This window comes from Anser brachyrhynchus (assembly GCF_964034855.1).
Source record: "Anser brachyrhynchus genome assembly, chromosome: 25".
In the NCBI taxonomy this organism is placed as follows: Eukaryota; Metazoa; Chordata; class Aves; order Anseriformes; family Anatidae; genus Anser; species Anser brachyrhynchus.
Genome location: NC_137718.1, coordinates 6,538,413 through 6,551,822, shown reverse-complemented (window position 1 = coordinate 6,551,822; position 13,410 = coordinate 6,538,413). Strand labels below are relative to the sequence as shown.

At 42.6% G+C, this 13,410-nt stretch overlaps 1 protein-coding gene across 9 annotated transcripts in view; it reads right to left on the bottom strand.

Moving 5' to 3' along the window:
- Positions 1-13,410, bottom strand: part of ARHGAP32 (Rho GTPase activating protein 32) — a 262,127-nt gene that overhangs the window by 54,110 nt on the left and 194,607 nt on the right. The window lies entirely within an intron of this gene.

Sequence of the window (13,410 nt, the reverse complement as noted above, 5' to 3'; positions counted from 1 at the left end):
ACAACAAAACAAAACAAAAAAAGCTAAGTGGAGAGCAGTGAGAAACAAGCACAGAAGAAGTGAAAAGAAAGCTGGCCTTATTATTAGCACGGTGGTGCCTCCAACACCCCTGTGCTCAGCCAAGTTTCACCGCTGCACTTCACAAGCAGCCATCCTATTTTGGTGGATTCAACCTCTCAAAAGAGGTTAAGCACGCCTGCCACAAATGCCATGATTATTTCCATAACAAAACCACTAATACATTTCTTTCTTACCTACACAATACACAGATCTACATAATTATTTCTGAACCTATGCATACAGATCGTGCACAGATACATACACCACCACTATTCATTTTCTTTTCCAGTTAAAATTCCCCAAGAAACGTGGGCAAGACTTGCCACAAAATCACTTGTCAAACTCTGGGGAGCCTGAAGCTGCTGTCTCTGGGTTCAGCTTCTTCAGAAAGCCCCAGAGGCTATGGGTGACCACAGACATGGAAGAAATTGCCCAGGAGGGAATGCAGAAATTAATCTGCCTCTTCCTTCCACCTGTGTTTCATGCATGTCCCCAGGGACTTGGGGGGACTCGAGGCGGGTTCCCAGTGCTGTGCCTACACCAGGAGTGCCTCCCAGTGGAGATGCAGAATATGCTGACCCAAGACATTTCTCAGCTGGCAGCACTGCTGCTTCCTTGACATAACCCCAGCCGACAACAGGGCTCTTCTGCCAGGACAGCTGTGCCCACACCCGACTGGGTGTGCAGGGCTTTTTGTGGTGGCGTGTTCTTTTTTTGGCAGATAAGCTGTGTCAGCTCTGGCTGCTATCTCTTCCTTACTTACAGCGGGATCAGCTGTGCCAGGAAAAACATGAGTGCAAATCTGGCCTGAGGTTGGACACAGAGGCCTCATTCACTGATGCCCTGCACCTGTGCTGTTACTGATATTGCGCAAAGCAGCCGAAAGGTTGCCAGAGCAATCACCTTTTTTGCTCATTTTGCACTTGCGCACGTGACTGCACAGGGTACAAGGCAATGCTCATGCGAAATGGCTTATCCCTGTAAATTGCTTGCTTTGCACACATGGCAGTTGTTTCTGCAGGCACAAAGCTCCCCCCTTCTGGGCTACGGGGAGGGAGACAGGCAGGTCTTGCAGCGGACTTGGAAACACCCTTTTCATTTCAGGTAAAGAAAAAAAAAAAAGCTATTAATGAAGGAGCAAAACCACACTGTATCCATCTCCTCATCTCAGGTCCCCAGAGCCTGCAGATGCCCTTTTGGTTTAGTCCAGACTTCTCCTCTTCTCCCTGCAGCTCTTTTCCCAAACCACGGAGCCTCCTGCCCAGCCTCCTTCCTCTGCTTCTGACCCTGCCTCCCAGGGGTTGTTCAGACAGGGCGGCAATGCCCGGCTCTCTTCTCCTAAAGGGAAAACTCCATTCTTTCAAACCCAGACCTCCTGAAGAAAAAAGAAAACTTCAACCGATTTACCCACAAATAACTGATAACCATCAAAGTACGTTTCCATAGCACCTACAACATGCTGCAGAAATATCTGTTTTTCCCAACTGCAAATACTGCATCAGCTGCGAACATTACCTAAGACTCCACAGTCTGTGGGTATGAAACACAGTCATGGGTGCTTAAAAAACCCTGCCAAAATGCATGCTTTCTTCTTACTGCCAGAAAACATCTGCACTGTTAAAGGATTAAAGGATTAAGAAGAAAAAAAAAATCACTGCCTTCCTAATGCTATGTATCCCTAGGAATTTATTTGAAACTCTTAAAATTCTTGCTCATCCCTCACTTATGAGCGAGCCAGAATTTATGGATTTTATTTCTGTGGTCAGAAAAAGTATTTCAGATTTGCCTCTGAAGGCTGTATTCAAAAACAAGTTATAGACAGAAGTATGTTCTCATAGACAGAGGCACAGTGCAGTCTGCAGAAAAAAAAATGATAGTTTTTAACTTTTAGGACTTTTTTTTTCTTTGAGTTCCATGAAAATCTATCATTTGTCCCAGTTTGGAAGAGGACCCCCGGAACTGCTATGCACTGGCATCTACATCCTTATGTGCCTGCAACCCGCTGGACACCCCCAGTTTCCTGAAATGCTGAGCAACCTCAGAAATCTTCAGGTATCTTTTCACAGAGCTCTATAGAAAAACGTATCAAAAACTTGCCCTGCTGCAAAGGGAAAGGGGGCATTTTGAAGATAGCTCTCAGTTTCAGCTGTGCAAATCCTACTGGAAATCCTCTGCCTCCGTGGCTGGCTCTGGGGAAAGCCGGGGGGGTTGCTGTGCCCCCACACTGGGGAGGGAAAAGGGAAGAAAACCCCAGAGCCCTGGAGCAGCCTGCTCATACAGAGGTCTCCCTGGCGCCTTCTCCCAAACTAACGCTGAGAAAGCAAAACTAAACACACAGCTCAGTGCTGCTTGGCTTGCTGAAGCAAAATGCAACTACTGCGAAATTCACTCCCTAAAATGGGGTTGAAGAGAGACGCTTCAGTAGCTGGGGCAGGACATCATCAGGCTGCTGCTCTTGGGATGCACCAGCTGGGGAGGAAGGGAAACGGAGCTTGGGGTTGGTGGAGGCTGGATTGAGCCCACAGGTGCTTTGTTCCTGTGGTTCCTCTGCCAAACACCACATCTAACAGAATTTGGACACCTAACTACCATACGATCCTTGCAGCAGCCTTCTAAAGGGAAAAACCTGACAGAATGTGAGTGCTACAAAAACAGCCTAAAAGCTGTATCCAGTCCCGAGCCCAAGAGTTTTTCATTCTAGGCCAAGATCAACTTCAGATTACTTACTGACGCTTACTTTTCCAATGAACACAGAATATGTAATTTAGAGTTTCTGTCAGTATCTGTTCCTAGAATACAGGCTCTAGGAAGCTGTTCTCTCTAACTCATACTTTCCGGCAGAATCACAGATTTTATGGTGCGACTTGCATAGGAGACCAGATGAATCCTGTATATAGCAGCATTTCCACAGATCAGCCCACAGTTCTGATTCCTTTCTATTTCTGCCAAAAAAATGAGAAGGGAAAAAAGGAGGGGGGGGGGGGAAGAATCACTTTGAACAAGGGAGGGAGAGCAAAGAGAAAGGGAGACTGCGGAAACGAAAAACTAACAGGAAAACGCTGCTGCAGTTCTGATTTGTACTTCGATTCTGCACACGAATTTAAAGAACTAAAAAGACTGACAACTGCAATAGCATGTCTTATAGCTGCGTGCAGTCCTGAGCAGTAATGGCAATAAATCCCCTCCTCCTAAAAACAGGTAATTACTGGCGCAATTCAGAAAAATGAGCACTGAAAGCAAGCAATTCAACATAATAATGGAAGCCCAAGTTTGGCATTCCTGACGTATCCAAGATGCAAACTACCAGCAAAATAATACTGCTAAGAAAAATTCTTTGTTTTTAATGCAAGCATCCAACAAACCACTTATTACAGGAGTAAAATAAAGTCTTAAAGCCTAGCTAAAAAATAAATCCTCCTTTGGTGACTTTAGAAGGCAGCCATGGAAGCAGAGACAAGGACTTCAGCACTGGGAGAGCTGAGGCAGCTTTACGCATAGGGAACCACAAGAAGATTTGCAATCGTTTGAAATACAATTAGGAAAAATGCCTGGCACTTACCAAGCACTTAAAATCACCACGTTGCAGAAACATTAGCCTCCTTAATAAACTTAAATACAATACCAGCATTGTGGAGAGCTGAACCCAAGCGAGCTCTGACTGGCTGTACTTATTAGTATCATTTCAATATCAAATACCCATTAACCTATTCATTATACTCAAACAATACACTGGGACCATCTACATGAAATGTAGAGTTACCACGTGAATTCATTTCAACCTCAAAACAAAGGGATGTAAGAAGACGACATGTTGCCGTAATGCTTCCCAAGGAATATGTCTTATCGCCAGCCTTACTGTAAAGCCCCGATCTAACCTGCTGGAAACAAAAAGTTACACAATTTGCTACTCAGTCTATCCTAAAACACCATTTCCATTTTCTTCTGATGCACTTGGGAAATCCAGGAAAACAAAAGTCCAGATACAATTTATTGAAATGACAAAGAAGAAATGTCTGCTATCAAGTACCTCTCCATAATCGGCGATCAGATTGTTTAAGTACATAAAATCTACCAGAGAGGCATCTCAGTTCCTTAGTTTCACTTGAACACTTCAATTTTACCTAATGTTAGTTCTGCAAATCTGTAGCGACGTTGTCATGACAATGCCAACACAACACAGTTGTTTTCTGCTATCACTGCGCAAGTGGGCAGACATTAGGGTCATTTACGTTGCCATAAAACTACAGCACGTAACCACATTTCTTTTCTCTCTTATTCGAGCAAGTTCTTTCCTCCGGCACATGGTCAAAGAGGGTTTGGCACACTCTTTGGATATAGCATTCGGAGGCCCAAATTGAACGCCTGGGAAAAGAAGAACACTTTACATTTAAAAATTCATCAGTCAGGAAAAAAAAGAAGCTAATTTATGGTACAGACTAACAGCCACTGATACTACAGAGCAACCACACGCTCACATTCAAGACCTGTTAAGCAGCACTGTTAAGATTTGGACTCACGGACCTGAATGAAATCATTGCAGAAAATCTGTTTGTGGGGAGATTCTTACAGTCAGGCATTGGCTTTTTCAGCCATCAGATATTAAAATAATCACAAAATCTTAACGATAAACTATTTTGACTACATCTAGCTTCTGTAAGCAAACCTAGGGTGTTAGTACATAGTTATTGCTATCACGTACAGTGTTAGGCTTGGTTAGGACACCGAGAGACTAATTGTACTTAACGGGCTCTACCTGAGCTCAGCTGGGAGTGGTTCAGAGCCTCTGTAACACATGCAGAACCTGGCTTTACACTATCCATCTCCAAATCTGCACATAATTAACGTCGGGTGGGAAGAGGGCAGAGGGACAGACAGGAGGCAAGAGAAAGGACAAAGTTAAATTAAAATATCTCCTGGAGCAAACTGCAGGAGACTAACAGTTTGATTTGTAGAGACAGCAATTAGAGAAACAGTGCTACAGAAACGCGGATTTCAGTGTCGTGCGTTCTAAGGTGTCGCTTTTCTGGCATGTTCTAGACCTGAGGCACTCCTAACTAGCAAGGGCTCTGTGCAAAAGTGAAGGGATATGCCAGGCTCACAGGATGAACAGCAAAAAAGATGAGGTGAGCTGAAATAAACTGACCGAGCACCCAAATTCCAAGGAAACTTGAGCTGCTGAGGATGCAGGTGGACGCTACTGGTACCCGAGCATCTGGCTTAAGGCTGGCTCAGGCCTGAGCACAGCAGATGCAGTCTAATTCTCAGCTCTAGTGCTAACAAACACACAGTACGTAAACACATCACTGCAAACACTTTTCACTTTAAAAAAGTTTTGAAAAATTCTATAAAATAGGTCCCAATTTAGTTTGGCAAATGCTCGTTGAAGAATCGCAGATGTTTAAACATAGCCGCAACTTGCACAACAGGGGGCTTTGCTAGGGCTGGGAGACTGCAGATTCCGAGTGCATTTTCAGAGGCACTCTGTCCCAGTTTCAAAACCATACTTTGCCCCATGCCTCCCTATTCAGATCTCAGCTTGTTTTACATGGGGAAGCCAAGGGCCAAAAAAGAACCTCAGGGTCTAAAATCTGCATCCTGAGCACAGAAAGTAACTTCCCCCAACACCAGCAGAGCCTGAACAGGCCCCAGAAGCTTTCATACTTAAAAAAAAAATACATCAAGTATCTTCCTAAATTGCTAGTAACAGAAGACATGCAACCATGATCTTTGGTACACAGAAACATCATAAACAAGAACCGCCAGCGCAGACCACAGAGCAGAACTTAGGCACGGGGGGGAGCGGCACACGATCTCTGGTGGCGCTCTGTGCGGAGCGATAGCCAAGTCTCTAATCTCTGTTGCAATTCCATGACTCACAGAGGGACACGGCTGTCAAAGGAAATTAATTTCACACGAAAAACGAGCAGAACCACTAACACACTAACAAGCCCTGTACCTTTGAGTAGAAGTATCCTAGCTGTTCTAGTGGTGAACTCCTCCTCACGAACAGCTTAAAAAAGGGTGGCTGAACGCTAACCTTTCAGGTTAAGCGAGCTGAAATGTGGCTGTTCTTTGTCTTCAAAATAAAAAGGGGGAAAAAGCCACAAAAAAAACCAAACAACAACAAAAAAACCACCTACTTTTATTATCTGAAGTTAACTATTACCGAACCCTAGTGGGAATGGCATCTGTGAAGGGCCCATACGTGCAAGGAGCTGCACCAGTCCCTACCTGCATGTTTGAAGGAAACTCCCCAGTCCTTACCAGTGCCCACTGTTCTGACCTCCCAAACTTTTTGGCAGGCTATATACTGGATGTAGTCAGTCACAGCAATTTTGCCCTCAATCTTAAAAACACTACCCGAGTTTAAATACCCCTGGCTCTTGTTGGTTGGGATACTTGCAGTGGGAGAAGCCACACACAGGCTCCATGACCCCATCTGAAACACAAACCCTGTTCTCCCTTTCCTCTTTGAAGTCTCCTCCTTCTCCTTTCTGTTCGGAGAGCATTTGATGATCCGGGCTCACGCTCTGCAAGGTGCTCAGGACGTGAAGTCTGCACCCCAGAAACAAGGCGCTTTCTGTCAAAGCACTCTCCTCTCCATAGGAGCCTGCTTCCGTGTCACTGGGCTATCAGCACCTCCTCGGGGCCAACAGGCTGCAGGCGTGCGTGGGCATGGGGCAAGTATGTGTACACCTATACACGTACACACATATTCCATATTTACATAAAAATATATACATAATATTTGCGTAGCCAGTGTTAAGACTGATTTATGAAATCCAAACAACATCCCTTTGGGAGCTGGTATGTGTAAATGAGACCTTTATCATAAAACATTAAGTCTATGGAAACAGCCTCAATTTTGCTGGCAATAGGCTATTGTTATGAGGTTTAGGTTACCACTAGCTGGACCTAAATACAGGATCACAGCAGCATGAAGCAGGACGCTCTGCCTAAGCAAGCCACCTCCATCTGACACCCAGTTTCACTTGGGCCATTGTGAAATACCACGTACAAAGGGCATTTTTTCATCTTTTAGCCAAAAAAAAAAAAAAAAAGTTTTGCTTCTGAATATTTTCAAGTTGTAATGTACTTTCAGACCCATGTTAAAAATGGGTGATGGAGAGAAATTAAACTTCTCTTTCTTTCAAATTGGCATTCTCACTTGGTTGCCCAGCACTTTAGAGGGCGATTTCTTGCAGTTATGGTATTATTGACTCAGAATGATTCTATCAGCTCTCACAGAGAAAAGTTAGAATTGGTTTCTTTGTTTCCCTGCTGTATTATGTTTTATGTCCAAAGAGCTTTTACGAAGGCACAGTGTTAGACTGAAGTTTTGTTTTTGGTTCCCTGAATATCCTTCAAAGCAACAGTGCTACTGAATGGCACATACAGAAGGAAAAAAAGAGAGAGAGACAGAAAGAAAGAAACAAGGAATAAATGAAAACGTACAAGGGGGGAAGTAGCTCCAGGACGCTGGACGGGCTCCGTGGGCAGGGGAGACTGGGAAGGTATCATTAAAAAAAAGAAAAAACAAACAAAAAAGTTGGTTAAAACATGCACCCATTCCAAATGGGTTAATTTCACACAAAGCTCAGCTAGGCTGTACACAGTGCAACACATAACCACAGGCTCACTCCTTCATGTTGTTGGTGCTTTATTCCCTGAACACTTTGGAAATTCATTAGGATCCAAGAATTCCCCACCCAGTGTGTCCCAACTCAAAAAAGAAAAAAAAAAAGGCATTTAGCATGTTTGAACTTTTAGCACAAGGCCCAACCCTCCTGAGCAACAGAGAACCGCAGGATTTGTTTGCATTGCTCCCAGTGCCTGTTAAGCATGTGTCTACGGTTAAGCCTATGTGTAAGTACTTTGTTGAGTCAGGAACTGGGCTGGAAGATGCAGTGTGTCTTTATATAAACGGACAATGCCAACCTCTTAAAAAAAAAAAAAGAAACAAAACTTCGTAAATTTACATTTTGTGTAAGTGGGTTCCTAGCACATTCGGCTTTCCTCCATTTCTAGTGGTAATACAGCAGACAGCTGCTTTATCTTACATTTTATTCTGTACAAAAAGGAAAACAAAATTGTCTAAGATATATGTTTTTCTCTTGACAAAAGGTTTTCTTCCTGAAAACCACCAATTGCAGACACTGCTGAGGCTTTGCTCTTGCTGCCTCGGCCCCAAGCGTTGGCTTTTTGCTTGGATGAAATTAAGAAAACACAAAGTCCAGAAATGACTTCTCCACAGATTAGACCGGTTCTAATCTGGGCTTTAAGCAAGTTGGCATTGTCCTGCCTAAAGCAGCAGCTTCTTCCCAAAGAAGCAGCTTTTACACTCACATCGATGACCTCCATCCCCAAATCTTTGTCCCTCCACTCAACGGGAGCTGAGAGAAGGTGATTTCTTGAAGCAGGGGCCCTTAGGCCTGTCAGCACTGAAGGCATATCTTCTGTCTTCTCTATCAAGAGCTCCTGGCCGCCCTGAGCGTGTTAGTACGTCTGCTCCCACACTGAAAACAGTACCTGTCTTGGCTCAATGAAAGTCTCGTTTAATTTAGCTTTGCTGAAACAGTTGCATGTTAAGTGCCAAACAACTGGTTTGTTTATGTAAGATTAACGAGAATGGTACTAATTACATACGTTGTATCTTTCCATATTTTCCTTATGAAAACACTGATTAAGACATTATGCGCTCATAGGTGTCAGACGGCTGCTCAGCCCAGGCATCTGTGGGATGTGAGTTCTGTTTGCACCTTATCCTTCCTGATTTAAAAAGCAAAGCAAAGCAAACCAACAACAAAAAAACACAAAACCACACCATCTTCTTCATCCAGGGATTAGCAACTAGCCTGTTTCAAACCAGGCATTACCTCGTTAAGAGTCTGTTATGATTGCAATAGCTCTAACATAATCAATGTAACTCAATTTGCATTTTTTTCTATGAAGATTAATTCATTCTGTACCATTCTGCATTCAGGACTGTACCAGAGCCTTCAGGAGGTTAGAACGGATAGCCATTGGGTCCTCTGAGAGTCTGTTGCCTGATCCAGACCTGAATTTTAATCCTTTTGAAGTTCAGTGGATTATCTGTACTTGACTGTTGCCCCAGATTAATCTGTTATTTTTGTTTAAAAATATATTTATTTATAATAGCTTGTAATACTAACAGGTACCCTGTAACATATCCTTGATTTCATGTAAGATTACATTTACCTGTTAAATCTAAATTATATGAATGGATGAGACAAGAATTTGAAAAATTCCTCCATAAATTTGGGCTGAGCTGCTGAGCCCATTCATTCATTGTCCCAAGCAAGACTGAGGAATGGGCGAGAAAGACCCCTGAAGTTTTAAACATGTTCTTTTGGAAAAAAAAAAAGAAAACATTACCTTCCTATACCCCATTTCTTCACCCAGGTTCACTGTGACACTGTAAATTGCATCTGTGTTCTTTGTTTCCCCACTGACACGAGATGCTCCCGAAACCTTCAGACAAATCACCACGCTGAGGCACACGGCAGTGACGGTTTGGTACGCAGCAAGAACTACTTGTTAGCAATCGACACGAAACAAATAGCATGTACGAGGTGAAGCATGGTATGTGATTTTAAATACTGTTAAACTACAAATATCCAGAATTATGAGAATGGACTGAAACAGATAGCTGAGACGTGCTGCCTGTGACTTAACTACGCCAAAGCAACGAGCGGGGACGGTACGAGCACACAGACATAAACACACTGTTCCCAGAAAAGACCAACCAGAGATGGACGAAGTGGATGAGAAGAGTAAACACAGCCACAACCTATGGGCAATTCCCAAATTTTCACTTCTAAGGAAAAAAACACAACAGCTATTCACTTTTTTTCTTCTAAGCACGGCAATGAATATTTAAAAGCTTCACTTCTCACCAACTATCTGAAATTCACATGCAACCTTTCATCCCATCTCTTTAAAAATCTTTATAAATATAAGCTGATTCGATCTACTGCAGTATTGAAATTTGGCTAAATTGTCAGCAAATGATATTAACTCTAACATATTAGATATCGACTCAGTATAATAACTTAGGACAAGAAGTAAACCTTAGAATCCTGTATGTGAATAAGAATTCAGGAAGAATTCAGACAGGAGAAGTCAAGTACTCAAGGAAACGGATTTGTTGAGCCCGCTTCCCTTCCTGGACCTTTATGGTGCTTTTTACACACATTGAAACCAGTAGGATACTGGTTTGCACGTCATCTGAAAAACTGGGGGCACAGGCTTAGCACAGTCCTGAAGGGAAAGCACCACTCAACAGGTAACCTCCAGGAAATCCTGAGCACCCCATCTTCTCCTCGTATGGCTTTCTCATGTGCCCAAAGTTTGCAAAAGGAAAACTCCAAACAATTTTCTTAAGCAATAATGAAACCTACTTTAATTGTATGTATCTATATATCTATATAGATATCTGCAAGTATACCTGTATACCTATACCTTGCAGCATTCTGGGAGATAATTTTGACAATCCAAACTTCACTGTCAAATGAATTTCAGAGGTGATCGAGGCAAAAACAATATTCTTTCTTACTACCTTGAATTTTCAAAATTGAATAAAATGGACAGCTTTCCCCCGTGGTCCATTTTCCTTCTCTTTATCTCAGGCGTTGGCTGCATTATCACTGCTGTGAGCCTTTTACTTCCATGGTCAATGAAAATGTTGTTTTTAAAAGCAGAGTTTGTACTCAGCTCCGCTCCCACTGCCTGCCTTTCATTGCCATTTGAGCTTCAGTCATTATTTGTACTGTATTTAAGGCCGTTGCAGTATTTTATGGTTCTATTAAAATGTTGTCCTCATCACTTCGGCAAATCAAACCCTCTAATTATAAATACTAATAAAAACACAGGGCAGGAAGTTCTTCGCTTTCCATCTGCTTTTCATTAGATTATTCAATGCAGCCAAATCTACGGACAATTAAACAACACAAGCAGTTCTACGTTTGTGAATTCCTTCATGGCAAAGAGCTTTATGCTGCAGATACACAATGTCCTAGATGCTCTACACACCATATTTTGATTAAATAAAATAAAGCTTGCATGTTCATACGTATGTCTTATCAATGCCAAATCTAAAACGTCGCATTAATTCTGGATGAAATACCCTGACAATGTTGAATAAGGACAAAATCTCCAAGAGGTTCCTTTAAGGAAAGTCTTTTGGAAAAAGCCAATCTGATGTTTAAAATATAGCTACCAAGGGGAAATTAGTTTATGTTGATATTAAGGTGTATGGGGAAATACCCCGCGTGTGTCAGCAACAGGTCAAAATGCATTAAATGCACAGAACATGGGTGAGCAAAAAGCAAGCTCTTCTGCATGATCCCAGCAGTGCAATTCCTGGCAAGGCTTTGAAGGAACTGCTTGGAAGAATCCAATTTCACATTTTGCAGCAGTGCTTCTTAAGCCACTCGGGGTGCTCCAGCAACTCATTTCTGCCCCTTGCCACCCCACTGAGCTGTATTACCAAGGCAAGGCAGCTTGGGCACCTGTGTGGTAACCCAGACCAGGAAACAGGCACTCCTTCCTCCCCCTTTATTATCTCACCCCTCCTGTATTTCACACATCATTTTTTTCCTCCAGGCAGATGAGTGCCTCGAGTTCTCCACCATAGCATTCGACATGCCTTAACCATGGGAGCCTCCTCCTAGTCCTTCTAGCTGCCCCCATGCCCCAACTCCTGTACCAACCAAGGAAGTCTCCGGACATCGGCCTCCAGCATGTAAGTGCTGTAACCTCCAAAGGTGGAAAAAATAGAAAGCAGAATGCCGCAGTGAAATGGCGTAAATTCTGCGTGCACAGGAAGGGCAGGGAAGGATTACACAAACAGCTGCAACTGTTGTAGCAGTCCTTGCATCTGAGCCCTTATTAGTGTTCTTCTAGAGCAGTCTTTTGCCTTTAATTGTTTGCCTGGAACAACTATCAGGGAAGGTCAACAGGGACAGCCTCATGACTTGGCAATATCTTTCAACACATTAGTTTTAACAGGACTTGGGCTTTTGGTATCAACTTTATAACAAACATTTCCCAGGACTGAAAGAGGAAATCCACCCCCTAGTGTGTTGTTAAAGCCAAATAGAATCTATTAATCTATGCTGCTTCATTATCTCTCATTAAAGCATAGCAAGAAACTACTCACTAGCAGTTCATGACATTTAATTGCCTGAGCCATATTTAATAGTAAACACTTGCTTATGATTGTATCTAGCAGCCCAGCCTGTATTTAGATTTAAAGTTCCCTTGTCTACATGCTTCAGCTGATAGAGCACAGAGCAGTGAGTGATCATGGTATTTAGAGATCAGCTTCAAACAACAAAAGGCAGATACTGGATTTATGGAATGACCACCTGCTGCAGGGCTTTGAATTGCTAGTGATCTCTGTGACACTAATTCTAACAAATACATTTGCATGTTCCCAAGAATAACAAGGGCTGGAGACACCAATAGCTGCGAAAACTATTTCCCTGAATTGTCAGCTCTTTGAAGCATGCAGATTAATGCAGTACACTGATAGCTTAGGGTGTTCGTGACTTTTTACCACTGAACCCAAAGTCCCAAGCCCTAACGTAAGATCTGATAGAATTCATTTCCCTTAGTAAAAATCAAAGTTTGGAAATGCATCTTTTTGTTTTTGATGGATCAAATCAGCAATCTTGTAAGATAAGGATCATCATTAAAACAGATGAAAAGAACACCAGTTAACCAGCTATCCAGCTCAACTTGCCTGACGCATAGTGTTTTAAGAAAGATCTGCAATTTTAGACTGCTTCTCTTGATACACAAGATACACACACATATAACCATGAATGTATATAAAATATGAAGAGTAAAACAAAACCTTCAGCACCAGTAAATTCTATAGAGATCTCAGTTTTGCCAGCACACATACCTGCAATCATGCCCAATATATACTAGGATGACAAGAGGATGAGATCCAAGATCTTATCTCCTGTTTATTTTTCCTTTCATCAGCAGAGCCTGGCAGTAATTTGCCTGTATTTCATACCACACTGAACTGGCCAGAAGGGCAGTAGGAAGTGGGTAGAGTTATATACCCAGAACAGAGGCAATTAGGATTCCAAGTTCTGCTATATCTGACTTTCTCCATCAATCCCCAAACAGAAAGCAGCTTGCAGCACCTAATTTATCTATTCCATCTAAGTCAACAGAAACATTTTTGGACCACCTGTGTGTTCTTTATAAAAAAAAAAAACAAAACACTAATATGAAACACTCTCTGGACACCACGAACTGGGATATTGCATGGAATTGCTAGTTACAGATTACTGACGGAATCTTAAATTCTTA